Source organism: Protopterus annectens, chromosome 2.part1 (assembly GCF_019279795.1).
Source record: "Protopterus annectens isolate FY-2018-M chromosome 2.part1, PAN1.0, whole genome shotgun sequence".
NCBI lineage: Eukaryota > Metazoa > Chordata > Ceratodontiformes > Protopteridae > Protopterus > Protopterus annectens.
This window is the reverse complement of record NC_056729.1, coordinates 286,358,766-286,386,413: the sequence shown is the minus strand read 5'-3', so window position 1 is coordinate 286,386,413 and position 27,648 is coordinate 286,358,766. Positions and strand designations below refer to the sequence as shown.

Genomic DNA, 27,648 nt, shown 5'->3' with positions numbered 1-27,648 from the left:
TAATAGATCAGTATGGACTGATATGAAAGACCTTTTCAAGTAGCAGTAGAGATTCACCAATATACTGTCAATAAGCAGTATTTTATGCCGTACCAATATGGAGCAGCGGTTGCTCATCATCACATTAATAACAAACACAAACATTTCTGCAGTCAAACACATTGTATTAACATTTCTGTCCTGGATAGTCTTAGAAACACCCTAACTCCTTCCCCCATTTTTAAATCTTTTTAAAAACAAAGCTAGTAACTGCCCTGAACTAGAGAAATCTTTAAAACTTTTAATGCTTTTTCAGAGCTAATAGTATGTTTTATTCTTTATTTATTTGTAAATCCTGGACGTATACAAAAGTTAACTGACAGAAAGGAGTATTTTGAGATGGACATCTGTGAGGCTATTGCATATATAGGAAACAGTATTGTTCGTTGAATTGAGTACAATGTACAGCAGTCAAATCGGGATGAAAGTGTCTAAAATGAAAACAAAGAATCATTTATCAAGTCTGAAATGTAGCCTAGAAGTGGAGCGGAGCTGCAACAATAATGGTAAAGTGCATGATGTCAGTAACATGAGAAAGTGTGAGACAGCTAGCAAGTAGAAGTTAAGGCAGTGGCCAGACCAGGATTCAATAAAGCTAACACAGTCATTTTGACCATGTTCACAATGCGACATGCACACAACCACAGCAAAATCTGAATTCAGTAAGAGTCATGTAGAGGTGCGTACTCCTGCGGACACTAATTAAACACTGTGGCATACTAATTGGCTACATAAGCAGCCAAATATCATGCAAATCAACCAAGGAAACAGGCTGGAGTGATCCAACAATGGAGAAAGCAACCATGTAGATTCCATGCTGGTTTTCCGACTGTATTCAAAACCTTTTTGAATACAGCCATGGAACTATTTTACATGTAATACCTCTCACCCTCTTAGAGCAAGAAATCTGGACAAAGCCATCAATAATGTGGGGACAAAGGGACAGAAATAGGGACAATTTTTAAATATTTCTCTTAGAAAATTTATAGAACAAGAGGTTTGCAGCAGCAGTTAACAGCTTTACTTACTGCTCAACCTCTTACACGGTACCTGTCAGCCTCTTAGCACAAGAAATCTGGACAAATTTTAAATATTGCTCTTATTAACTCAGAACAACAGGATTTGTGTCAGCATGCACTTTCTGAAGGTTATGAAGTCTAAAACTCAAATGCCATGTCATTATTTAGGGACTTTAATCCTTAGATCATCCCAGTAATCCCTCCAAAAAAACATGTTTATGAGGAACAGAGCAAAAGCTCAAAATAGGAACAAATGTAATACCATCTGTTCTGTTTTCAACATTTGGCTCCCCTTCAGTTTCCTTAGCTACATGGTTGCTAACCATGTAGATTCAGGATTGTCAACACAGTAAAGATGGAAATGAGGTCAGAACTCATTAGAACTGCTGAATCCCAAAATGTTGGATCCATGTAGGGATGTTCACACCATGTAGGCACTATCTCAGTGTCTGTATTTATGGGATGGAAACTGAGATTGCTTACATCATCAGGTGGGTATGTCAGGTTACACTTACAAAGTGTGGGTACATGTAGGTCTGTCAAGGTTGGAAATGCAAGTAAGTAGTGTTCTGTTTCATTACTGCCCAAACTCCTCTTCATTTGTTTGCAAATTGTGTTTTCTGTCATGATTTTAGTATTATTCAGTATAAAAGAAAAGAAAAAACTAAAAAAGGGAAAATAGTTGAAATGAGAAAAAGCAATCTACGACATACACAGTATAAAATGTTAGGTCACATGAGGTATGTTTACATAGGACTAGATTTCAACTCTCACTCCAATGCACCTTCAGAAAACAAGATGGGTCATACCTTTAAGCTTAGTCAATTAATCACCATTCACATACCAATGAACAATTTAGATGAAGAAAACCAATGTACCAGGAAGAAGCTCATGCAAAGCAATGACATGCAGACAGCACACAGCAGGTACCAGAACAGTACTGTCACACAAACAGCTTTGAAGCAAAGAACTGAAGTCATTCATCACACAGCCAACTGTAAGAGAATGTACACTGATATCAAACCATAAACCACAAGGGGGATGTTGGCATAATGGTTAAGATATTTGCCTTACAGACACAAGGTGCAGAGTTTGATTCTCATGTGGATTCATTGACTAAGCTTAAAAGTATGACCCTATTTATTATTATATTTGGACGTAGTGCACTTAGTGATCACACAACCTGTTATGATTATTGCTTGCAAATATACAGCTCTGTCTTACCTTTCTGTGTTTTCTGGTCATTCATCTGTTATCTGATCAGTACTCTGAGTTGTGCAGTCTGTAAGCCATGCTATATCATTACTCTTAAAATGTGTGAGGATATTAACTGGCAATAATATGATATGCATTTGTAAACAACTGAAGGGCAGGTTGGATGCCACAAACAAGCACAGACTGCGCTTTTAGGGAAGGGGAGCAAAGGTGAGTTACAGTTATGGCACAAACAAGGATATGTTGCTGTTGTTACTCTCCTTGTTTTGCAGCCTGCCTGTCATTTGATCTTGTGAGGGTTGTGAAGTCAGAAACTGCAATGTGTATCATTACTTTCTAACTTCTCTATTCAATGTTTTTCCAGTACAAATGTATGGTGCAGAGATCATCAGTACTTTTGAGAGGTATGACTGTGTGAAACTTTGATGCCTGAAGCCTACTACATAGTAATGTACACATATAAGTCAAATAAGTCTCTGCTATCACATGTTATGGTAATATTTGTAGAACTCTCCCACCTTTTATTTGCTTACTGTAACAAGGGATGAAATACAAGGATATGCCATAATATTACTAAAGAATCCACTCTAGCTTCAAGGCTTACCTTGCAAATGCAGCAGCTGACACAGTTTTAGTTGAGGGATGACTCTGTTTGATGCAAGCAGTACACATCCAATACATGGGGAGGTAAAGGTTCTGTGAGTTGCCTGGCATCAATTTTACTATATGTATGTGAGTAAGAAAAAAGGTATTAGACCCCTAAGTGGTCAGCGAATGCACTGTGTATTGTCTCTTGCCAAAGAAAGGGCATACTGAGCACATCTACATTTGCCTCCAGTCACAGCAGTTGGTGTATCCCCCTCCAAGGCCTCCTGTGTCTGTGTTGTGGTGGCCTAAGTGTTGTTGGGGGGGATGTGTGGCCCTTCCCCTTGCCATTCCTACTACAGCTGTTTCCACAGGATCAGATTGTGGAGCATAGCACATACTGAGAATATTTGTGAACATGTGCATGGATTATACTGCAGGACTCCACCAGATGTATCTAGGTACTGGAACCATGGCTTCAGCAGCCCAAACACACACTCTATGATGTTTCTGGTTTGTGTGTGTGCCTCATTATAGCATTCTTCTGTGGGTGTCTGTGAACTTCTGAAGGGTGTCATTAGCCATGGTTCCAGTGCATAGCTAGCATTCCCCCAGTAAATGGTCTTGTGGGATGTCCCCCCTAGCAAACAGCTATTTCAGTTGTGATGTGTGCCAGATATGGGAGTCATGATAACTGCCAGGGTTGCCAGCACACACATTCAAGATAATTCCCTGGGCATTGTACATGACTTGGCAGTTAATGGAGTGGTATCCCTTGTGGTTTATATAGACTCTACCTTGCTCACCAGCTAGTGACTTAATGTATACATGAGTGCAGTCTCTGGCACCCAGTACTTCAGGGTAGTGTGCTACTCAGTATTACTGTTACATATTGCTGGCCCTCTCAACAGAACTACTGGGAAAACATATGTGCTCACTGGCATGTATGGGCATCGCATCCAGGAATTGGTGAAGGATCCTGGATGCTGATGCCTGTGACACACCCATCATGTCCCCAGTTAGTCTTTGAAACATACCTGTAGATAGTATTCTAAGGGCTACACATACCCTAGTTTCCACTGGGATGGGTTCCCCTTGGTTGGCTCTGGCTCTGAGTTGAGGATGGCAGAACTCACAGAGTTCATGTAATGTGCCCCTGTCTACCTTGTAGTGCTCTACTATCTCCATGTCATGTAGCATCTGAAAAGTTACCCTGGGCCTGAACACTCTTCTCCTTCTTGGCCTAGTCCTATTGTCATCAGCGCCAGCAGCATCAGCTTCAGCCTGTAGCACATACATCTGGAGCAAAGCTGCAGCAGCCCCTAGCATTATGTACCCTTAAAATGTCATTCTGTCTACTCCAATGATATTGAAGTATTCAGGAAAAAACAGAAAGGAGGCTACATGGATGCTTTGCAGCTTTTTGGATAGCTCCACAGTGTTGAATTGGTTGATTAGCATGTAATTCAGCTGTTTTTGCTGTCATTTGCATCTATAAAACACAGACAAAGACAGATGCAATCCATTAATAATCTACACCATTATATAAAGACAAACATGTATCTAGCCAAACTGATGGTGAGAAGAGTTGTATATATGTGGAATACTGCAAAAATGCTTTTTCTTCAGGATATACCTGTACAGTCCCATTTTGTCACCTACATGCTGCATATGTCAGATTGTATTTAAGAATAGTGTGAAGCAAGGGCTTTTACACTTTTATCTCTATACCTTAGTTGGAAGTGTACTGATGTCATAGGCCTGTTTGTCAAGTCATTTCAGAGGTACACATGATTGACAATACATGAAAATTGAATGCTGTGTGATAAATATACACAAATGTGTCAGGGACATGTCCTTTGATAGCACTTTTAGCATTTCAAAGAGGTTTTGTTAGCAAAATGGGTCATTTGCCTATTCTTTTGGGGGGACCAAAGATGAGTTACTGTTATGGCACAACCAAGGGTGGACTGTTCTTTTGGGGTGGCAAATGTGAGTTACAGTTATAGCACAGACAAGGGTGGACTGTTGTTTTGGGGGGGCAAAGGTGAATTACTGTTACAGCACAAACAAGGGTAGACTGTTGTTTTGGGGGGAGAAAAGCTGAGCTACTGTTATGGCATGAACAAGGATGGACTGTTCTTTTGGAGGGGAGCAATGGTAAGGTACTGTTATGGCACAGACAAGGACATGTTGCTCTTGTTACTCTCCTTGTTTTGCATCCTGCCTGTTGTTGATATTTCACATCTCTAGACTGTTTCATGTTTCTCCAGTGGGTAATATTGACTGCCTATCTTTTCTGTTTCATCTGGAAACAGTTATTTTGTAGTTATGCGATATTTATGTGTATTATACTTCTGTTGTCTTTTAGGACACCTACAAGTATGTCACTCAGGTGTGTCAATCCACTGAGACACCCCTTCACTGATGCTAAAAATCAAGTCATACTTGATGAGTTTCGGCAACATGGTGCTTTTCTCCTGGAAAGGGGACAGGGAGATATGGCCTGCAGGATGTGGTTATGGCAGCAGATTGTTCATGACGTCAGTGCTGTGTGTGGCCAGGACAGAACAGGTGAACAGGTGTGCCACAGGGCCACTGACATGATAACATCTGCAAGGAGGTGAGCAGCTGAAGTGGTCCACGACCAAATGGTTAGTGGGGGAGTGCCTGCTAGTGAACCACTACTAACCCCCAGTGAAGAGTTCCTGGCAAATCTGAGAGATCTAGACAGATCCCAGGAAAGTGCAGAACAGCATGTCCTGGATGTGGGCACAACACCTGAGACAGCAAGCTCTCAGCAGCATCTCAGCAATAGAATACTGTTGTATAGTAAAACAATTGAAATTAATTTGTTAATTCTGTATCGACATGTCTTGGGGGGGACTGAAGATTGCTACAGTTATTAGTTTAGTTTGGAGTTGTCAGACACATTCTTGTTCAAAATACCCTGAATGCACACATACAGGGGTAAGTGTATTACCCCCCTTGTGTTACTGCTAATTGTGATTATGTTACCCTTACCTCTTGCTTAGCTTCTTCTTGGACCATCTGGAGTACAGCACAGTAAGTCTTCTGCATATAGTAAGCCAAATATTTTTATATAAGTAGTGCTGAGCAATTTGGAGAAATATTGTACTAGTAGTTTTTGATTTGTGTGTATTGCTGTACTGTCTGCAATACTGGCAACACTGTTAGTTTCTTAGCATATATTGCACAATGGTAGTGCAGGTAATAATGTATTATTGTGTTTAATGCTTTTTATCACAGGTGATCATGACTGTGGGAGTGTTGGCCCTATGCCACCTGATGTCAGTAGATCCACAGACTCTGATGATGGTGGCCAAACTTAGGCACAGTTGGGGGTGCACAGGTTGAATCTGACACAGAAGTTGACATAGAGCCATCCCCTGCATTTCCATCAGACACAGCCAGTAGGCCTACACCTGCCCAGTCCACTGAGCCTGCAGATGTTGGACAGGTAGAGGGCATGGACATTGATCAGGGATGTATAGCTACTGTGGCTTTAGTGCCTGTTGAGTTCTTCTGTAGCTAAAGTGTGACTGAGATGCCACATAGGAGGATTGATAGGGGTGCTTTGAGGAGGCCTGCTGTCCCTCCTCCACCTGGTACAGATGTCACCACCCGTGTCACTCAATGTATGTTTAGGGATTGCCACAGAGGCACAGGCATGTTCCCATAGGTGCTCCAGACAAATGCTCAAAGTTGTAGATGTGGCACAGTCTGACGTGTGACTGCTTCCACCGTGTTGCCAATTCATTGGATCAGATGAAGGACACATTGGAATGAGGGATGTTTGTGATGGACCAAAGGTTATCTATCATGGAACAAGCAGTGTCTGTGATGAAATGTCTGCTGGGAGGGCAAAGGCATCCTCATGGGCATAGGTTAGCCATATCATCTGCTGTCAGCCAATGTGGCAGTGACCAATCACATTCCCATAGTGGCAGTAGTTCCACTGCTCCATCAATGAGCCTGCTGTCCACATCCAGACATGGCAGGCCATGGGGTCATTATCCTGGACATCCCCATGTAGTGAGCTCATCCAGCAAACATCAGTCACGTTCAGGTAGCTGCACTGAATCTGACCATGGGCGTGGATGGGACAGTGCAATTCCTGCTAGACTAAGTTCTTGTGGTCGGGGACAAAAACAATGAATTTCCACCTCTACCATGCATGACTCACACCTGTCTGACAGACCAAGATGTAGAGATAGTACACAGCTTGGTTGTGTTCATGCAGACACTTACACACCAATTTCACCTGGAGGAACCCTACAGACACACACACAACAATTACTCAGTTTGTCTCACTAGCCAGTCATTTTATTCCAATGTTTGCCTTCTTCTCCTTCCTGCTCACACACTCACCAACCTTCTATGTCAGTCTAGGCTTCCTGCCCCCCTTCCAACACCCTGTGCAAGTGATGCTAACTGTGAGATATCTAAGTTTTCTATCTTTTGGATTCAGGGATACAAAAGCTGTCTCTCATGCTCAGGGTGCATTGCTAACTAAGTGCTTAGTATATCTGCATTTGTGTTGTTGAACTGGTCATTGTACCTTTGGCTTATATTGGCCTTTGAAAGTTAGACGTTAGACAGTTGATAGAATCCATATTTTACAACATTATAGTGAATACTCTTGTAAGGGTATTGATGTCAGAAACTGCAATTTGTATCATTATAGTCTAACTTCTGTCTATAATGATCTTTCACAACAAACGTATGTGCACATAATGTCATGCCATCATATTCAGATCTTAGGATTGTATGACAGCACTGTAGTCAGACCTCATCGGAACAGTAATACAGTATAATGCTCTCTTTTGCACATACCTCTACAGACACATGCAGCAGCTGGACAGACCACAGGACTTTCTCAGGAAGAAAGCACAGGGCCTACAAACCATGGCATGATGTATGTGGATAGATTAAAAGCCATGTCACTATCATGTGTCCAGTACAGGATGAGGTGACATCTGCTTGAACTCCAGGCCAGTGTCTGAACATGCCCTAGTTGGAATGTGGCATATCCAGTCATCTTATATAGCTGATGACATCAGCAGTGTCCATTGAGAATATGGTAATAATAGTGTCCCACATGCTGTGGTAAAAGTCTCCATGTAGCATCAAGCAAGAGCACACACAGTTGACTAAAGTGAGAATAGAACCTCTACCTATCTAAGTACACAGAGTATAGAAAGAGGTACATAATGCAGGCACCATGGCACAAGTCTGGCTTTTGCAAGACTGCAGCTGAACTTATAGTACATGACATCAACAGCCCATGTGTGTGACAAGACGTTGGCCGGCCTGCATAGGTTTATAGCTTCATAGGTTCATACAAGGCTACTATCATAATGGCCCTGCCTAGGTTCATACATTCATAGGAGGTTACCAGGTCCTAGGGCCTTGTCAAGCATACCCATGTTGTACCATTGTTCCCTTATAGACCAGCTATGTAGTCAATGTTTGCAAATCCATGATCAGCACTGGTTGATCCTGTCTAAGAGTGACATAGGTGAAACCCAGTTTATGCAGTTGCAAAAGGCAATAGCTTAGTAGGGAATTATAGCCATCTTACTAAATGCTGTGTTTACAAGGGAATTAAATACAGGATACATTTCACGCCTAATTGTATTTGCAAGGTGACCCTTTATCCCAACGTCTCAAGTGCATTTTACTTCTGTGGTGGTCACATTTAAAATAGACAGAGGGATGATTGCTTGCAATTACTGTACAATACTATTCATGTTCATAACATCACTGAAGTTGTGCTTTATCTGGTCTTGTGAATGTATTTACTGCAGTGCCCCTATCTGCTATTTTTTACTGGATACCTTTTGTGAATATCATTACTGCACTGCCATTACCTGCTGTTTTTACTGTATATATTTGGTCTTGTGAATGTATTTACTGCACTGCCACTATCTGCTATTTCTACTGGATACCTTTTGTGAATATCATTACTGCACTGCCATTACCTGCTGTTTTTACTGTGTATATTTGTAAACAGTCTAAATGCTGCTATGTACCAATCTAATTTTGTCAATAAGTCACCCATACAGTGGATGCTGCTGCTAGTTAACCTGTATTTGCCTACCTATATTCACTTTTTTATACCCTCAGTGTTTTCTTTTGTACCTTTCCCTTTTTCCTAAGCATTGCTCTAAAATAATCCCCCTCCTCTTTGTTTTTTCTTGTAGCCCTACAGGACTCTCCCCTGCGGTTTTTCTTGTGGCCACAGTACCAGCTACAGTGTGTTGTGTATCCTAACGTCTGCACCCATAACCATCGGTCTAGGAGCCAACAAACAGCTTAAACAAAAAGTCCCTTGGAAGTATGTGTCCCTGTAGAATGTGCTATATGATGAACTAGTGTCTTGGTTAATGTTAGAGTGAATGATATAATAGCCTTTATAGTGCTCCCCTGCTAGTTGCCACATAAAGCAGATGCCAGCAGCCCCTGTTCTATCTCTACAGCTACCCTCAGCCTTTATACTGTTCCTGTGCTATTCTACCATTCTTACTTTTCTCCTCCCCGGACCTTAAGCCCATACCCGCTCTCACTGCATTTCTGCCTATTCTTACTGACTATAGTCTCCCACTTACTACCTTGAAGATACTACTATCTCTACTTTGTTTTTCTCCTGCTCCTCGCTGCTAGTATATCTTCTCTCCCCTCCTTTTCTCTCACTGTCTAGTCCATCTCAGACTTTCCTCTCTGACTTTCTGTAAGTATAGCTGTCTATGTAATTTGTGCCCTGTGTGGTCCTCCAAAACCTCTCTGCTCTTATATGTATGCCAACTATTCTCTTAGCAATACTATATACTCACCATCTACTTGCCCTCTACTCTCCTGATTGTTTCCAGGCAGACCTGCCTTCTACCTTCCTTTTGCTCTTCCCGCTCCGTTCGCCCTGCGGGCTCACTCCACTCCCCTACCCTGTCCCCAATTCCCACCCACCCAGTACATCTATCTTTATACCTAATAGGCAACTCCCTCCACCCACACCCTCCAGCCTCACCTAATTAACTCATCACTTATAACCCACCAATTACTCACTCCTATCTCACCTACTCTCCTGCTTAACCTATCTACTTCACATAAAATCATAGTTCTTAAACAACTATCACTATTACCTCCCTAACATAGATACACTGCTGCAGTATTACTCTTGATATAGATCATGTATACTAAACCATTAACCTTTACAACTCTGCTACTACTACCTATCTGCCTTTCCTACATACACTAGCTCACCAGACCTCTTTATACCAATCACACCCCCCATCCCATTCTACCACCTACCCACCCTTACAACTAATTCACTCCTCATTCTTCATATCCCCTAACCTCTACTCCCACAACAATTCCTTGCTCTTCAACTACAAATTCCTATCACACCCTAGAACCACTATTCAAATACACGCCACTCCCAACCCAACACACTCCTCCAACTTCAAACCCAATACCAAGTTTCTTAAACACCTCTCTTACCTCATACACCACACTATCTCCATACTTACCTCTGGAGATATACACCCAAATCCCGGCCCTTCTGCCACTCTCATCTCTCCCTCCCCATCTCCTGTTCCCCACTCAATTAGTAGGCCCCTCCACTTCACCACACTCAATGCCCAAAGCATATGTAATAAAATCCCACAACTTCATGCCTGGCTCCATTATAACAACCCTGATTTTCTTTCCATATCAGAAACATGGCTCAAGCCACACATTAAATACTCAGAACTTACTCCACTGAACTACAGTATTATCAGACATGATAGAACTCATAAAAAAGGAGGAGGTGTAAGTCTCCTCTTCCCCTCGTCCCTCTTAGTCACCCCCTACTCTAAACCTGTCCCCAATTTTGGAAAAGCTGAATTACTTTTAACCCTTCTTCAAGTAAACAAACAAAAATCCATCTGCTAAGCCACTCTTTACATCCCTCCTGGGGATAATATCCATGTCCTAGAAGACATTCTCTCCTGGCTCTCATCCAATATCACAAATGAAACTATAATCCTTGGAGATGTTAACATTAACTGGGAAAACATACAATCCCCATCCAACTCCATCAATATAAATCTTTATAACTTCACACAACTTATTAACTCCCCAACCAGACCCTCCAAAGACCTCATATCTGGCAGCACCTTAGACTGGATTCTAGTTTCCCACCCACACTACTACTCCAAGAGTGGTACCCTTCCTGATCCACTTGGAGATCATCTCCCCACTTTTGCCCTTCGCCTTCCCTTCTTCCTTCAACTATCCCACTCCTACATCACTACTTGCCTCTTAAAAGACTTTAACCACAATGCTTTCTCCGACACTCTAAAAAGAACCAACTGGAATCCATTAAGAACTTTATCCCTTGATAATGCAGTTACTTACTTCAATACAACCTTCCTAGGCTTGCTTGACCCCTTTGCTCCATTAAGAACTAAACGCATAAAAAGTAAATCCATCCCTTGGCTAACTAGGAACACCCTAATTACTATGCGAAATCATGATAAAGCCTGGAACCACTATCACAAAACAAAAACTTCCATTTCCTTTAATGAATACAAAATACTTCGCAATAAAGCAAAAAAACTCATTAACACCGACCGCAAAGCTTATTTTTCCACTCTCTAAAATAAACACAACAATAACCCCAAGAAATTCTGGGATGGCATCTCTTCCCTTCTAAGCCCAGGTAGAAAAGAAAACATGTGCCCTGACCCAAATGCCTCAGACTCAGATCTAGCTACCCAATTTAACTCATTCTTTATTGACTCCATCTCTAAATTAACATCATCCTTTACCACAAAACTACCAGCCCCCCAGCAACCTCCTCAAAACCCCTTCTCTCAAAACTTCAATACCTCCCAATGTCCTCACTTCACCACAAACCCTATTCCCATCTCTACTATAAAAAAACTTCTTCAAAAACTAAAACCATGTTCTAATGCTCCCGATGAAATACCGTCCTTCTTCCTAAAAACTGCTGCAGAAGCCATAGCCTACCCTATCAGCATCCTAATAAATCAATCTATTTCTGAATGCCATGTTCCCCAGATTTGGAAAAAGGCCTACATTATTCCACTCCACAAAGGTGGCAATAATAATGACATCTCCAACTTCCGTCCCATCACTATCCTATCCCCCATCTCTAAAATTCTCGAAAAATGTTTCCACCTACAACAACTACCCTATCTCATCAATAATAACCTTCTAACTTCCACTCAGCATGGATTCCGTCCTGGCCATAGTACTACCACAGCTCTCCTCTCCTTCCTTGAAACTGTAAACAAGGCCCGTGACTCTGGTCTCATCGTTTCCACCCTCCTCTTAGACCTCTCTAAAGCATTCAACACCATCTCTCATAACCTTCTTCTTACTAAGCTCTCCAAACTACACTTATCCCACTCCTCTATTAACTGGTTCACCAGCTATGTATCAGATAGGCAACAAGCAGTCAAGTGGAAAAAAGCAATTTCCCCTTTCCAATTCACACCCACTGGTGTACCCCAAGGCTCAATTCTAGGACCCCTTCTATTTAACATCTTCATCAATGACTTCCACCAGGCCATCCCTCACTCTAAACTTATTCAATACGCAGACGATTCAACAATAATCTGCTCTTCCTCCTGCTCATCTACACTAATGAAACTTACCCAAGAAGCATTCTCTGCTACAGAACTATGGATGCTTCAGAATCATTTAGCACTAAATGCTAATAAGACTAAACTGATGTTATTTTCCCTCTCCAGAAGCATTACCCTAGATAAACACTCTTTCCTTATTACCAGTAAAGATAACACTTCTCTTGAAACTCTCTCTACTGCCAAACTCTTGGGTATCCTAATTGATGACCAACTAAAGTTTGACAACCATTTGCAGGCAAATATCAAAAAAACTCACAAAAAATTAGGCATGCTTTACCGCCATTACCAATTTATCTCTCCCCCCACCAGGCTCACTCTTACTAACACTTACCTAACCCCATCCCTACTATATGGAGCCTCTATCCTTACCAACCTGCACTCCTCCCTCAAATCTAAACTCTCCTCCTGCTACTATAAGAGCGCAAAATTCGCAACTGGCCACAGATCCAACACCCATCACTGTACCTCCCTACACCAACTGAAATGGCTTGAACTCCCCAATTATCTCATCTATACACAACTCATCCAAGCACATAAACTTATATTTAATGCCTCTCTCTGCCCCTCCTTCATCTCAACCTTTAAAATGCATCTTCCTAACAGATGCCTACGATCCAACCAACAAAATCTAATTGAACTGCATAAACCCTCCCACTCACCTGGCAAACATCTCCTTTCCTTCTGGCTCGCACGCCACTGGAACTCCCTCCCACCTCTCATCCGTACCACCAGTAGCCTCTCTGTCTTTAAATCTCTTCTCCACTCTCACCTAACATCACTGTGGGAATGCTCTTGCTCTCATCCTACATAATATCTCTATCTATAATCCCTCTCTACCTCAAACACTTCTATTGACACCATCTTAGTAACTGTCTCTCTTTATTCCTCCTTAAAACATTTATATTGGGGTACTTTGCACTACCTTTTATAACTGAACAAACTCAATTATTAACACTGTGATTCTTTTTCTACCCTGATATTGACTATTCCTAAAATTGTAATACTTTTCTACTCTGACATTTATCATTGGGATATTGCATCTACCCTGCTATTGATCATTGCTACAACTCTGATACTTTATCTACTCTGACATTTTATTTTCTAAATTCTCTTAACCTCTGCATCAGTATCTAGTAGATTCACAGTTATGTCTTCTTAGTACTCTGTGTAACTTAGAATTATTTTTTAATATTTTTTGTAACACTGTAATTATAACTAGTTGTATTTTTTTTGTAATACTGTTATTATAACTAGTTGTATCTTTGGAGCTTTTCTCCCCAGGACTCCGTTGAAAACGGGCTCCTCAAGGCCCAATGGACCACCCTGGTAAACAAACTGCAAATAAATAAATAAATAAATAAATAAATAAATCTAGCTTTCCCATCTAATTGTCCTAGTTACAGTTAAATAGGGTCATCGAGGAGCTTAGTTTCATGTGAATTGTGAGTTTGTTCATTAGGAGTGGCAATCTCTAGGTGACGTGTCTGTCTCTCCAGCATGTTCTGTTGATGTTGCAGGCTAGGCTAAGGTCCCTAGGCAAGTGAGTCTTGTCTCGTGTGATTTGCAGAGGTGCAGCATTTCCATTAAGGCAGGTTTGAGACCGCTCTGTAGGCCAGCCACATGTCATCTCTCAGCAGCCTGTACAATACAGAGTACAGTGACAGGCCTTCAGTTTGCCCATGTGAGTAATCTGCTGGAAGTCCCTGGATTTTATTAGTGAGAAACCTCTGAGGTTTCTCAAGCTGCTGCAGGTGTCTGGTGATGTACACTCAAAAGAGAGCATTGTACTGTATTATTGGTCTGATGTGGAATGAGTACAGTGGAGTTATAACATCCTTAGTCTTGGAAGCTATGCCCTCACCTATGAGATGTACAACATAAAGGACCTTCATTACCACTGGACACATGATGATCAAAGGTGAGGTTGCCATTGACCTGCATTCCCAAATCTCTCACCATTGGGTTAGAACACATGGGGTATTATTAATAGTGTAATTTGCATAGACTTCTCCTTTGCTGAAGGGGATAATAGTGCATTATTTTGGGTTAACTGTAAGTCTGTGGCTTTGGCAACAATCATTTATGTATGTAAGCACATTTTGTAGTATCAACAACAAGAACAAAAAGTGAGTCCCAGCTCTACTTTCAAAGTCTGGATGGTTTATTCAATGCGATTCAATACACTTCCAAAAGTAACAGTTCTATTTCTCTAGCGCCTCGGCCACAGCCTTTACAGAGTAAAATCCTAAAGTTTCTAAAAAACCACATTATATACAATCATAAAGCAATCAATTAAATTAAATTAAACTATCATTCAATTAAAACATGACAAAATAAATACTTAAAGATATAGCCCTAAATAAGGCTTTGCCAGTTACATTCCCTATTTAGACCATGGGGAAATAAAGTGCCATATTTCATAATAAGAATGGACTCCTTCTGTCTCCATATATTTTTCTGATAGTCCATATTATTATAGTGGAGAGGTACATGTTCTAATACCGTCACTTTCATACAACTAATATTACCACCATGAACAGAATTAAAATGTTCTGCAATGGGACTACTTAGTTTTTTATTTTTCACATCTCTGACATGTTCTTTTATTCTGTCCGCCAACATTCTTTTTGTTTCACCAATATAATATTTGTTACATGTACAGAAAATAACATAAATTAATCCCCTACTTCTACAGGAATATTTTGCTCTAACAGAAAATTTTGTAGTATGTTGACATCGTATGGGGATTCAGTGATTGCACCCAGTTTGCAGTCATCAGTGAACTTGTTGAGTCACAGACCATCTTTTCTTTGCCTGATTTTCTGAGGAATACATTATAAACAGTAGAGAACCCAGCACAGACCCTCATGGTACACCACTGGTAATAGGTCTGCTGGTAGAGGTGGAATCCCCAACTATGAATGTATGCATTATGTTGGTGAGCCAGTTGGCTACCCATCTAATGACTTATGGGTTAATCCCCAGGTGGGTGAGTTCCACAGTGATGCCTCAGTGGGGGGGTTGTGTCAAAGCCCTTGGGCAAGTTGAGATAGGCAGTATGTACTGATTTCTCTTCATCCAGGGCTTTTGTGACACACTTGAAGAATTACGCTAGGTGTAACAGGCATGATATGCCCTTGACAAAGCCAAAGTGAGTTGGGTGAAGAGTTTGAAGGTTATCAATGTCCTTGTTGATAAAATCCAAGATGATTCTCTCCATGGCTTTGCAGACAATGCTGGTCAGGCTTATGGGTGTATAGTTCCCTAGGACAATTGAGGGATCCCCTCTCTGCAAGGGTATTATGGTTGCAGTTTTCCCCTCCGCCGGGACAAAGCCAGTACTTAGACTGTGGTTGAAGAGAGTACCCAGTGGTTCTACTTAACCTTGCTTTAAACTATTTAGTAAGCAGCCTGGGATATTATCTGGTCCCATAGAGGCTGTGCTTTTGGCATTGTTGAGTACAGTTATGACTGGTTATTTGGAGATAATAGGTAGACAACTGTTGACAGGTATGCTGTGAGGTATGATTGGTGGAGACTGGGGTGTGAAATTGTTGCCAAACCTGTCTGCTAACAGGTTGGCTATGTTCTCAGGTTCAGAATGCATGGTACTGTCCAGTCTAAAGTTGGTGCAAAGCCAGGCATTCCCTTCTGCATTACAGACATAGCTAAAGAATGCCTTGTGATTATCCTTAGCTATAGATACTAACCTAATTTCATAATTAGCTTTAGAGGACTTTACAAGATGTCTAATTTGCTTGTTCAAGCTATGGTGGGTGTTCTTCTGCTGAGACTGCTCCCTCTTATTCCTGGATATCAGTTTCTTTCTCTTGTTGTATTATCTATTTATGCTAGATGTCCACCAGGGCGACTTTTTTTCATGAGCAAGCTTTGATCTGTTCTGGCACAGCTGAGTTTATACACTTGTAACGGAGTTTATACAGGGCAATTGTGTATACCTCCATATAGGAGTCTTTACTGTCAGTGGTGGTATTGGGTTTGAAACTATATATGCCATCACTTAGGAGGCTATAGTTTGCTTTACAAAGATTTTTCTACCTGGTGCAGCGATCTCCCATGTTGATATGTACTAGGTCAAGGGCATTCAAGCCTCCTGTGGGGGTGCAGGCTGTTTCAGACCATTCATGTTTACAAAGTGCAGGAACCTTAGGGCAAGCATGTTTGAGCTCGTATATGTACCCCAATAGATGTAAGGATAATTAAAGTTACCCATGCCTAGGGTGTTTGGCTGTATTATGAGTGACTCAAGTAGGCCAGGAAGGCACTTTGTGGTTATCATGGTTCATGTTGGTGGACCTGCAGCTAACAATGACATGAATTGGGGTTTCTCCTACAGTTAGTTGGATTTGTAGTTTGTAGGAAGTTATACTGCTGAACCAGTATTGAGGTGTACTTGTCTTTTATGAACATGGATACACCTTCAACTTTGGTTCATGTACGTTCATTTCACAGCCTGAACATGTGGTAGGCATTATAGCCTTTCATGGCCAAAGTACTCACTGCGGCCCTAAACCATATCTCTGTGACTGCAAAAAACATCTACATCTTCCCAAGTAAAAAGTGCCTCCATTGAGTGTAGTTTCTGATTTAGACTCCTAGCATTAAGCAACATAACCTTGAGTTCATCTTTTGAGGATATTTTTACATCAGGAAGTTAGTTCTTCTGACAGTGCCTAAAAAAGTCATTATGGGGGAGGCAAGTACCTTGGCCAGTAGCTAAAAGGCAGGAGGTGACAGATGAAGACCATCCCTGGCAAAGCAGCAGGGCTTGTCAACCATATCATCCCAGACTGACAACTACTGGATTCCCCCTGGAGTGACACCAGTATCTAAGTCAATTGTTGAAGTCAATAATTCTTTTTTTAGTACTGAGGCATTATCCTGGATGAAGGTAGAATGCTGCTTAGGGCTACTGACATACCTGTCTGGAACACATAGTCTGAGAGGCCAGTCATATCTCTCTCTTCATGTAGTCCAATGAGGTATGTCTTAAGTCATTTACTCCAACATGGAGTACAACAAAGATGTAACTGTGGTTGTTGTTGAGAGACTTGAATGTATGTGTGACTTTGCAGATCCTGGCACCTGACAGGCAGCTGACCGTGGCTTTCTTCTTGTACAGCCTGATGAGGAGGATATCTGTGTGTCTCAGTAAGCATTTGTCTATGACCAAGACATTGGTTTTGAGGTGTTTTGCTTTAAAGGCTTAATGGGTGAGACAATGCTGATACGTTGGTTCTGTTGGGACTTTCATGTGTGCAGAAGGTTTGCATTTGCGGGATCTCTGCTCTTTTGGTAAGCTTCTAATGAGTACCTCTGCATATGTGGGCTTATGTGCTGTGAACCTGGTTTGTGGAGGAGGTAAAGTGTGTGTGCTAACAACCTGTTTGATATCTGGGTCATTGTTACCTGAGAGAGAGAGCATTTATTCTAGATTTGTTGCATACTTGCATCTCTCACATATTGTATTGGTAAGTTTTAGGAGTGCATGGTTATCATTATACATGAGGCAATGGAAACTTAGCTGTGTAAAAACATAAGTACCCTTATTAAGCATATTTAGATGGTTGTTGTTAGCAGAGTGATTTTGTGAGCAGCAGCAAATGGGCCTGTCTGCGAGGGACATAGGTGCCACCCCAGAGGCTGAAATAAGCCCCTGCTGCATGTGAAGCAGTGCACCTCAATGACCCTTTTCAATCACAATCTTGACTACTGGTTGGGAGATTGTACAGTCACCTCTGAGCTGGCAGCTATGTCCCTCATGGACAGGGCCAGCTGGTGCTGCTCACAAATATGCTCTGTTATAAGCAACCATCCAACTATGCTCAATAAGGGTAATTGTGTTTTTACACAGTTAGGCTTCTACACACCGTAGTGCTATTAGGCTAGTAGCCTCATGTGAACCTTTGAAGCTATGTGCCTATGCAGGCCTTACAACCTGTTGTCCCCTATATGGCCTGCTGATGTCATCTACTATAAGTTCACCTGCACTTCTGTATAAATCAGAGTTGTGCAGTGATGCGTGTATTAAGTATTGTGTTCTGTAGTCTGTGTACCTAGATAGATAGGGGTTCTGTTCTCACTACAGTTGACTGCGTGTGTGCCTAGATAAAAGAGTAGAAGTGTGTATCACACAGTTACTACTCCAATAGCAGGGATTGCCAGTATTTTGATACTTGCACATGCATACACATCCATTTCATGCAGGCCTCCCAACCTCTTGTCTCCCACATGGCCTGCTGATGTCATCTACTATAAGTTCACCTGCACTCCTGTATAAATCAGACTTGTGCCATTGTGCTTGCATTAAGTACTGCATTCTGTAGTCTGTATACTTAGATAGGTAGGGTTTCTGTTCTCACTGACTGTGTGTGTGTGTGTGTGTGTGTGTGTGTGTGTGTGTGTGTGTGTGTGTGTGTGTGTGTGTGTGTGTGTGTGTGTGTGTGTGTGTGTGTGTGTGTGTGTGTGTGTGTGTGTGTGTGTGTGTGTGTGTGTGTGTGTGTGTCTAGACAGAAGAGCAGTCATATGAATCCCAGAGTTACTACTCTAATGGCATGGATTTCCAGTATTTTGATACTTGCACATGCCTACACATCCATTTCATGCATTCCTCCCAACCCCTACTCTCTCACCTGGCCTGCTGATGTCATCTACTATAAGTTTACCTGCACTCCTATATAAATCAGACTTCTGCCATGGCATTTACATTAAGTACTGTGTTCTGTAGTCTGTATACTTAGATAGGTAGGGTTCTATTCTCACTACAGTCAGCTGGGGGGGGGGGTGAGCTGTTGCTTGATATTTCAGAGAGCCTTTTACACCAGCATGTGGAACACTGTTATTACCATATTCTCCTCACCAGACACTGCTGATGTCATCAGCTATAAAGTGTTGTCTGACACACTCCAAATCAGAGCTGAGCTGTGGCAGTGGTGTAAAGTACTGTGTTCTGTAGTCTGTATACTTAGCTCAATAGGGATTATATTCTCACTGCAGTCAACTGGGTGTGTGTAAGCTTTTGATTGATATTACAGAGAGTATTGTATGTGGAACATTGCTATATTGTCCCCAACAGACACTGCTGATGTCATCAGCTATATTAAGTTTTTGAATATACAGTACTCCCACCAGGCAGGGTCAGAGGCTGGTCTGGGGACCAGGCAGAGGTCATGTCATCCTATGCAATAAAGTTTACAGTAACATGCGTTTTAATGTATCCACATACATCATGGCATGGTGTGTAGGCCCTGTGTTATCTTGCTGAGAAAGCCCTGTATTATCTTACTCTTTTTTACATGTCCCTCCAGCTGCTACATGTGTCTGGTGAGGTGCATGTAAAAAAGAACATTATATTATATTAGAACTGTAATGTGGTTTGACTACAGTACTGTCAATATGATGGTGTGACTTATGATGTGCAAAACATAGGCTTTCAATAGCAGTTTGGACACTTGGTGGTCAGAGTTCAGATTGCTATATAAATGAGTGCCTAGTGCTTGTATCACTGGGTTTCTGCATAACAGGACTGTTGTTAATGCGTGATTAACATGGAACTCCACTTTTCAGACAGACAACATTACAAGCACACATATCTGCATTTATTTGTAGATTGTTTGCCTTTGTCACTCTTTAGTTGTGTGTGTTAGCCTCTCCTGTACTATGTTATCATCATTGGTGGACTCAATGATTGTACACAATATTCAAGAATCAGCAAACTTAATAAGCTAAAGGCCATATATATTAACCTGAGCTGTCAAGAAATACAATTCAAACAGTGAAGGGCCAATGGTGACAGCTCTACTGGTACAGGTTGATTCACCAACTGGCACATGATCTGTTATGTCAGTGAGCAAATTGTTTACCCATCAACTGACATAAGGTTCAGTCCCTGGCTTGGGGGGTTTCTCAATGATGCCTGCATATGTGACTCTGTCAAAACCTTAGGCCAAATCACAATAGGCAGTATGTACTGTCTTACCTTCCTCTAGGCCTATCACACAGAATTAATGTATTGTGACAAGATCACAGATCAGCTATGGCATGACCCAGCACATACACTTTCCTATTCTGGTAGAATACACAGTTCAACGCACCCTCCACATGGCCTATGTTCCCCTACAATGGTGTACATCAACATAGATAAACCTGCATTAGGGAAACAGCACCTGATACATACATGTATAGAAGCATCCTGACTCTCCTTGACTATGAGGTCTACATCAGGTCTGTTACATCTGATAGATGTCCTCAAAGAGGTCATCGAGGGCATGCATGATGACAACAGTATCATCTTGTGGAACTTGAACAGCTGAAGGCATTTGACAGAACGTCACACTGTGGTATTCAATCAACACTGTCACATGTGGCCATAAACAGCTATATCACCAAATGGTTAGACCTGTGTATGACTATGTGGCATCTCACCATGTTGAAATGTGTGATGTGACAAATATCTCAGGTCCAGTGATCAGGTCAGTACATCAAGTGTGTCTGATAGTCCCTTGCCTTCCCCTTAGTTAAGTGACGGACATCACAGATGACATACACATGCTGTGTCAAAACAGCTGCCTGAAGGACTACAGCTTGTGTGCAATCATTGACTACCCTAGATTACCCTCATAGAGTGTAGATGCATCATGCTAGTTGTCCAGTGTATGTACATACTCAGCTATTATCACTCCACATCACATATAATATGTCAGAGGCATTGGATTAATGGTGGTATTGTTCAGATATTGTCCATGATTGTGGTTGGTTGTTGTAATGTTTGCCATGATCCTTTACCTATGGTCACCATGCTGGAAACCTCTGATGAGAGTACACTTATATTCAAGTTATATCAGTTTGCACAGCTTCCCAGTATGCACCCCATCTCAGTTGTACGTCAGATCCCTGATAGATGTCCTCTGCATTATTCATGTAAGGATGCTTATTTCACAGACACATCCTCCCCGTTGTTATGTCATCTTGTGTGTCAGTCACAGACAACACATGGTCACTGTACCGTCTGTACTGTACCATATAGATACAGTACATGTAAAAAGTGTACACACCCTGTTAAAATGCCAGGTTTTTGTGATATAAAAATGAGACCACAATAAATCATTTCAAAACTTTTCTCATCTTTAATGTGACCTATAACCGGTACAATTTAATTGAAAAACAAACAAATGTGTTAGGGGAAAAAACTATAAAAAATAAAAAATGTACAATAAGCTGGTTGCATAAGTGTACACACCCTTAAACTAATACTTTGTTGAAGCAACTTTTGATTTAATTACAGCATTCAGTCTTCTTGAGTACACACCTGCCATCAATTAAAGAGACTCTGATTAACCCCAAATAACGTTTAGCTGTCCTAGTTGGATTTGCCTGACCTTTATTCAATTGCCTGCTACAGTAAAAGCCATGGTTCGCAGAGAGCTTACAAAGCATCAAAGGGATCTCATTGTTGAAAGGTATCAGTCAGGAGAAGGGTACAAAAACATTTAATCCACAGTATTGGATATACCATAGAACACAGTGAAGACAGTCATCAAAAAGTGGAGAAAATATGGGACAACAGCGACGTTGCAAAGAATTGGACATCCCTCCAAAATTGATGAAAAGACAAGACTAAAACTGGTCAGGGAGGCTGACAAGAGACCTACAGCAACACTGAAAGAGCTGCAGGAATTTCTGGCAAGTACTGGTTGTGTACTACATGTGACAACAATTTCCCATATTCTCCATATGTATGGACTATGGGGTAGGGCTGCAAGGCAGAAGCCTTTTCTTACATAGAAACACATCCAGACCCAGCTAAAATTTGCAAAACAATACATCAAGTCTCCCAAAAGCATGTGGAAAAATGTGTTATGGTCTGATGAGACCAAGGTTGAACTTTTTGGCCACAATTCCAAAAGGTACATTTGGCGCAAAAACAACACTTTGCATCACCAAAAGAACAACATCCCCACGGTGAAGCGTGGTGGTGGCAGTATCATGCTTTGGGGTTGCTTTTCTTCAGCTGGAAATGGGGCTTTAGTCAAGTTGGAGGGAATTATGAACAGTTCCAAATACCAGTCACTTTTGGCCCAAAACCTTCAGGTGTCTGCTAGAAAGATGAAGAGGAATTTCACTTTTCAACATGATAATGACCCCAAACATACATTTGGATCATTTTTGCAAGGAAGAGTGGGCAACTATTGCCAAGTCAAAATACGCCATGCTGATAGACTCCTACCCAAGAAGACTGAATGCTGTAATTAAATCAAAAGTTGCTTCAACAAAGTATTAGTTTAAGGGTGTGCACACTTATGCAACCAGCGTATTGTACATTTTTTATTTTTTAGATTTTTCCCCTAACAGATTTGTTTGTTTTTCAATTGAATTGTACAGGTTATAGGTCACAATAAAGGTGGGAAAAGTTTTGAAATGATTTATTGTGGTCTCATTTTTTTTTATTTCACAAAAAACTGGCATTTTAACAGGGGTGTGTACACTTTTTATATCCACTGTATGTACTTGGTGTTGCTGCTGCAGCCATCTTCCATTGACATGCCCTCCTCTGCTGTACATGCAAGAGTTTCACCTGTACTCCTTCTGTGTTCATTCCTACAATTCATCTGTGTACCTATTCAATACACACACTTCCCCTGAGTGATCATTTTACATAGCAGTTCCATGTTCTGTTACAGGTCATTAACACAGCTTCAGTACAGAATTGCAGGAATGGGATATCACAGTACTCTGCACTGTAGGTACACTGTACTGTATTGTGTTTGGACCATATACTTCACATTCATACCTATCAAATGTCCAGATATTCCTAGGATGTCCAGATATTTTCCTTATTGAATATGTGGCTTTCTGCCATATCACTGGGATGATCTCTGGACTGATATAACTCGATATTACATACATTTAGGTGCATACCTCTCAATTGTCCTGATCTTTGTAGAATGTCCAGTTTTTGTGTCATATTTGTGATTTTTTTTCCTCCTAAAATGTTGTTTTCCTGACAAATCATTAACATATCAGTCATTACAGAGTGCAGTCAGTTACTGATGACTAACATTTAAGTTTCAAACTTCATGCCCTTCAGAAAGGTCAAGTTTAGATATGGACTATTAACAATCTGTCCCTATTTCTTGCCCCTTTTCTCCCTATTTTTATGCCTTTCTCCACAATTATTGCCCTAAGAGGTTGAGAGTGTTACATTCAAACACATTCCCATGTGAGATTTCTGTCAAATGTGTCCCTATTACTGGTTATTTCTCTTCTCATTAAGTTAGCCTCTGTGTAGATATGTCACACTAATAGAATGACTGCTATTTGTACAGCCATACCTCTTAACTGTACAGACTTTTTCAGAACGTCCAGATTGTGCCTCATATTTTTAGGTCTATTTCTCATGCAATTTTGGTTTTCTGACAAATCACTGGTAAATTATTGGGGACTGAAGTCAGAAAATAGTGAAAGACATTTTAGTCTCAGACTTCATACCCTTCTGAAAAATCATGAGAATGCAAAATCTGTAATTCTATCAACTTTCTAAGTTTGTAAGAGCAATATTTAATGTGTGTCCCTTGCATACCTCTCAGCTGTCCAGATTTTTGCAGAAGTTCCAGATTTTTGCCTCTTATTTTTATCCAGTTCCTCATATAACTTATGATTTTCTGACAAATCACTAGTATAATCTGAGGAATAAAGTCTCTAAATAATGACATGCCTTTGAGTTTCAGACTTTATGTCCTTCAGAAATTGCATGCTAACAAATTCTGTTATACTAGCAACTTTCTAAGTGTATAAGAGCAATATTTAATGTGTCCCTATTTTTGTGCCTTCGTCCCCACATTATGTCATGCTTTGTCTAGATTTCTTGTGCCAAGAGGTTGAGAGGTATGGTACCTAGCTGTCATCCTTTGTCCATTGTCCATACCTCTCAACTATCTAGATGTTTGCAAAAGGTCCAGATTTTTGTCTCATGTTTTTGGTCTGTTCCTCATAAATTTGTGATTTTCTGGAACTTTGTGGCAAATCAGCGAGGAAAGAATTCCCTAAATAATGGCAGGCGTTTGAGTTTCAGCCTTCATATCCTTCAAAAAATGCATAGTGGCACAAAATCTTTCTTTTCTAGCAACTTTCTCAAAGTTTATAAGAGCAGTATTTACATTTTTCCCTACTTTTGAGGCTTTGTCCTCCCATTATTTTTGTCTGTCCAGATTTTTTGTGCTAAGAAGTTGAGAGCTATGCCCTTGTTCCCACATTATTTATGGCTTTTGTCCATTTTTCTTGCTCTCATCCAAAAAGTATAGCCCTGGTGATCATTGTGGCATTCCATGCACATCCACAGACCATATATGCTCTCCTTTACATGGAATTCATATCCATGTTTGTTTACAAGATTTCACAGCCAGCAATGCTGTTACAACCTGTGAAACCTAGCTTAGGTGTACTGTTCCTCATTAATATCCTCTGCGAGCTGCTGAGCACTGAGCACCATTGCGGTCACAGTTACACTCCGTGTAGGATCTGTGTGGAGCCTACACAGAGTTTAAGAAATCCTGGGAAGTAATTCTTCAGAGCATTTGAAATTTTATGTTACACAAGGTTTATGGCTTGCAGGAAAAAGCTTGCTCTGCCTTGATCCCAGTCTTTATATTCTTTCATATGTACATGATTAATTCTGCTGCTTAGCCAGCTCCATTGGCATAAATGGATCAAGTTCTGACTATAACTCAGGTGATCTGGGTTTAATTAGGGGCTCTGACATCTGCTGGAGATGGGATGTAGAGGATGGGCATGCCAATTCTGGAGGAAAGGAGGCAGACTGCAATCAGTTAGTGCCACAGTCCCTCAGTGGAAGAATGATGGCACAAGGGATGGCCTTGGGCAAGACATACAGCCACTACACCATGTATGTTGCAGCCTTCATCACAGGCGCATGAAAGCATGACTCACTTGGGAAACTGTGTAGTGGGCCCTGTGGTAATATGAGCTGCAAATCCACTACTCATCTGAAGGATTATGGCATAGAGTATATGCCCAGAATGACAGTGTCAGAATGACAGTGAGAATACAAACTACCCAAATAGCTAACTAGATGATCAACCCTCCAGATAGCTATCACATCCCTACTGGGGATGCTCAGCATGGAGGAATGAACTGTCTCAAGTTCATTTGGAGAAGGCCTGACTGATAAACATTTTATTTTAAGCCTTTTGAGTCATACACCTTGACCAACAGACAGTATCTTAGTTTAGGAGACAAACTGCTGCTAACTTGGTACACAACTGTTTTAGTAACTATCCTGTACCTATTCCATGCTAGATTAAAATACTCCCTCTTGCAATGAATGAATCAACATTTAAGTTAGATTCACTGTGTGCAGTGCTTACCAAATGGTCCTCTGTCTCTTAGTATTTTACCAAAATATCAGCTGCTTTCAGTTTATAATGACTCCTCTGATTTTTTTATTAAAACTGCAAACTTTCCAAAGGCAGTTTCAAACCTGGTATTTGGGCTCTGTACCTTTGATACCTAACTAAAAAATAGCATCCACTACAACAATGCTGTCAGCTCCCCACTGTATTATCTGTAGCAGTATTAAGCAGGAATACTTTGAATTAACTGCCCTGTAGTTCAGTATAATGACATTAGCTACAGTTACAAGATATTAATTTTTCTGCTGCTTGAACAGTTCTACTGTTTTGCAGTTAAACATTCCCTTTTAAACAACTTTATCACTGATGATCTACTCCCATTTAAATAACTGCACTATATAATATTTCCAGATCACAAAAGGCCATTCAAACATATTGTAGCCAGCTCTATTTTTACGTTGGCATTTACTTCTGAACCAGTCATGATTTCTAGTTCTTCTCAGAAAAAAAAACATTCAGTAGATCTAAGGCTTAAACCAATGACTGGAACAATAATTTCATTACATTTTATATGCGTACCAATATCCCTACCCCTTCACCAAACACACTTGCACACTGATCCTATTTTTGGAGAGAACTAATTATAATGATCATCTTTCTAATGATGCACCATTCCTTAAAAGCATCTGTGTCATCACTGTTCTGGAGTGTTAACATCAAAACTGCAGTCACAGGCAAGTTAACTGCATCAGTGTTTATTATTTCAGATCAACTGAGTCCTAGCTATCTCAAACAGCTAGCGTATGTTTTTGTTTTACCATTAGTTTTCACCTAAATGTATTTAACTCTATGCTTAACCAACTCACAGGAGCCATTGCAAACTTATATGGTACTTCTGTGTGGAATACAAAGTATGTAGATAGGTTCACATCTTCACATCTGCCATAGAACAAGAATGATCTCCTAAACATAGTACAGAAGCCTTTTCATTAAAATAGCAAAGCTCTGCAGTAGTCTCTTCTGCCTCTGTTAATCATTACTTCATGTTTCATTCTTTTTATATAAGCCAAAAGAGTTGGTATCCAAATCTAATATAGTACTCTTAGGTCAATTAAAATTCATCCATTCTTCATCCTTATGTAAACAAGCCACCACTTGGGTCATCCCAGCTGCCATGACATTCTATCAAGCTATCTTGAATTGGGGCTTGCTGTTCTGGGTCCTGAATCCTTCCCTTCTTGGAAATATTTCAACATTAAATGGTATTCTGAGAAATAAATACTTTGGATGCCAACACATGTTATGGAAGAGAGGAGGCCTCTTCATCTTCAGGACCTTACAAGACCTATGGACTATCACAGTGATGCCTTTTCACTTCTGTCCTGATGAGAACACTGATGTCCCTCTCTCCTCCACTTACCTGACTGTTGCCAGTTACCAGGCACACCCCCAATGACTGGATAGGAAGGTAGCCAAGCTAATCTTACTATGACATTCTCTCTTTCTTCAGCATTTAAGCATTCATGTCTTTTCTTTCCTTACTGCTGGTCTACTGTTTTCAAACCTAAGATCAAGAAAACCAATTAACTAAGGGTAGCCAAAATGGCATCTCCTTTTTATTGAGACAAATAAGAGGGTAGAGGTGCTGACAAAATTATTTAATTCTCAGACTTTTGCATTCATTGTATTTAGGTATTCAGTCTTTTCTACTTTTCTTCAGTTCTC

The 27,648-nt window shown here is 40.8% G+C and overlaps 1 protein-coding gene across 1 annotated transcript in view; it reads left to right on the top strand.

Annotated features, from left to right (window-relative positions):
• Positions 1–27,648, top strand: part of LRIT3 (leucine rich repeat, Ig-like and transmembrane domains 3) — a 244,853-nt gene that overhangs the window by 214,454 nt on the left and 2,751 nt on the right. The gene's annotated exons all lie outside the window — the stretch shown is intronic.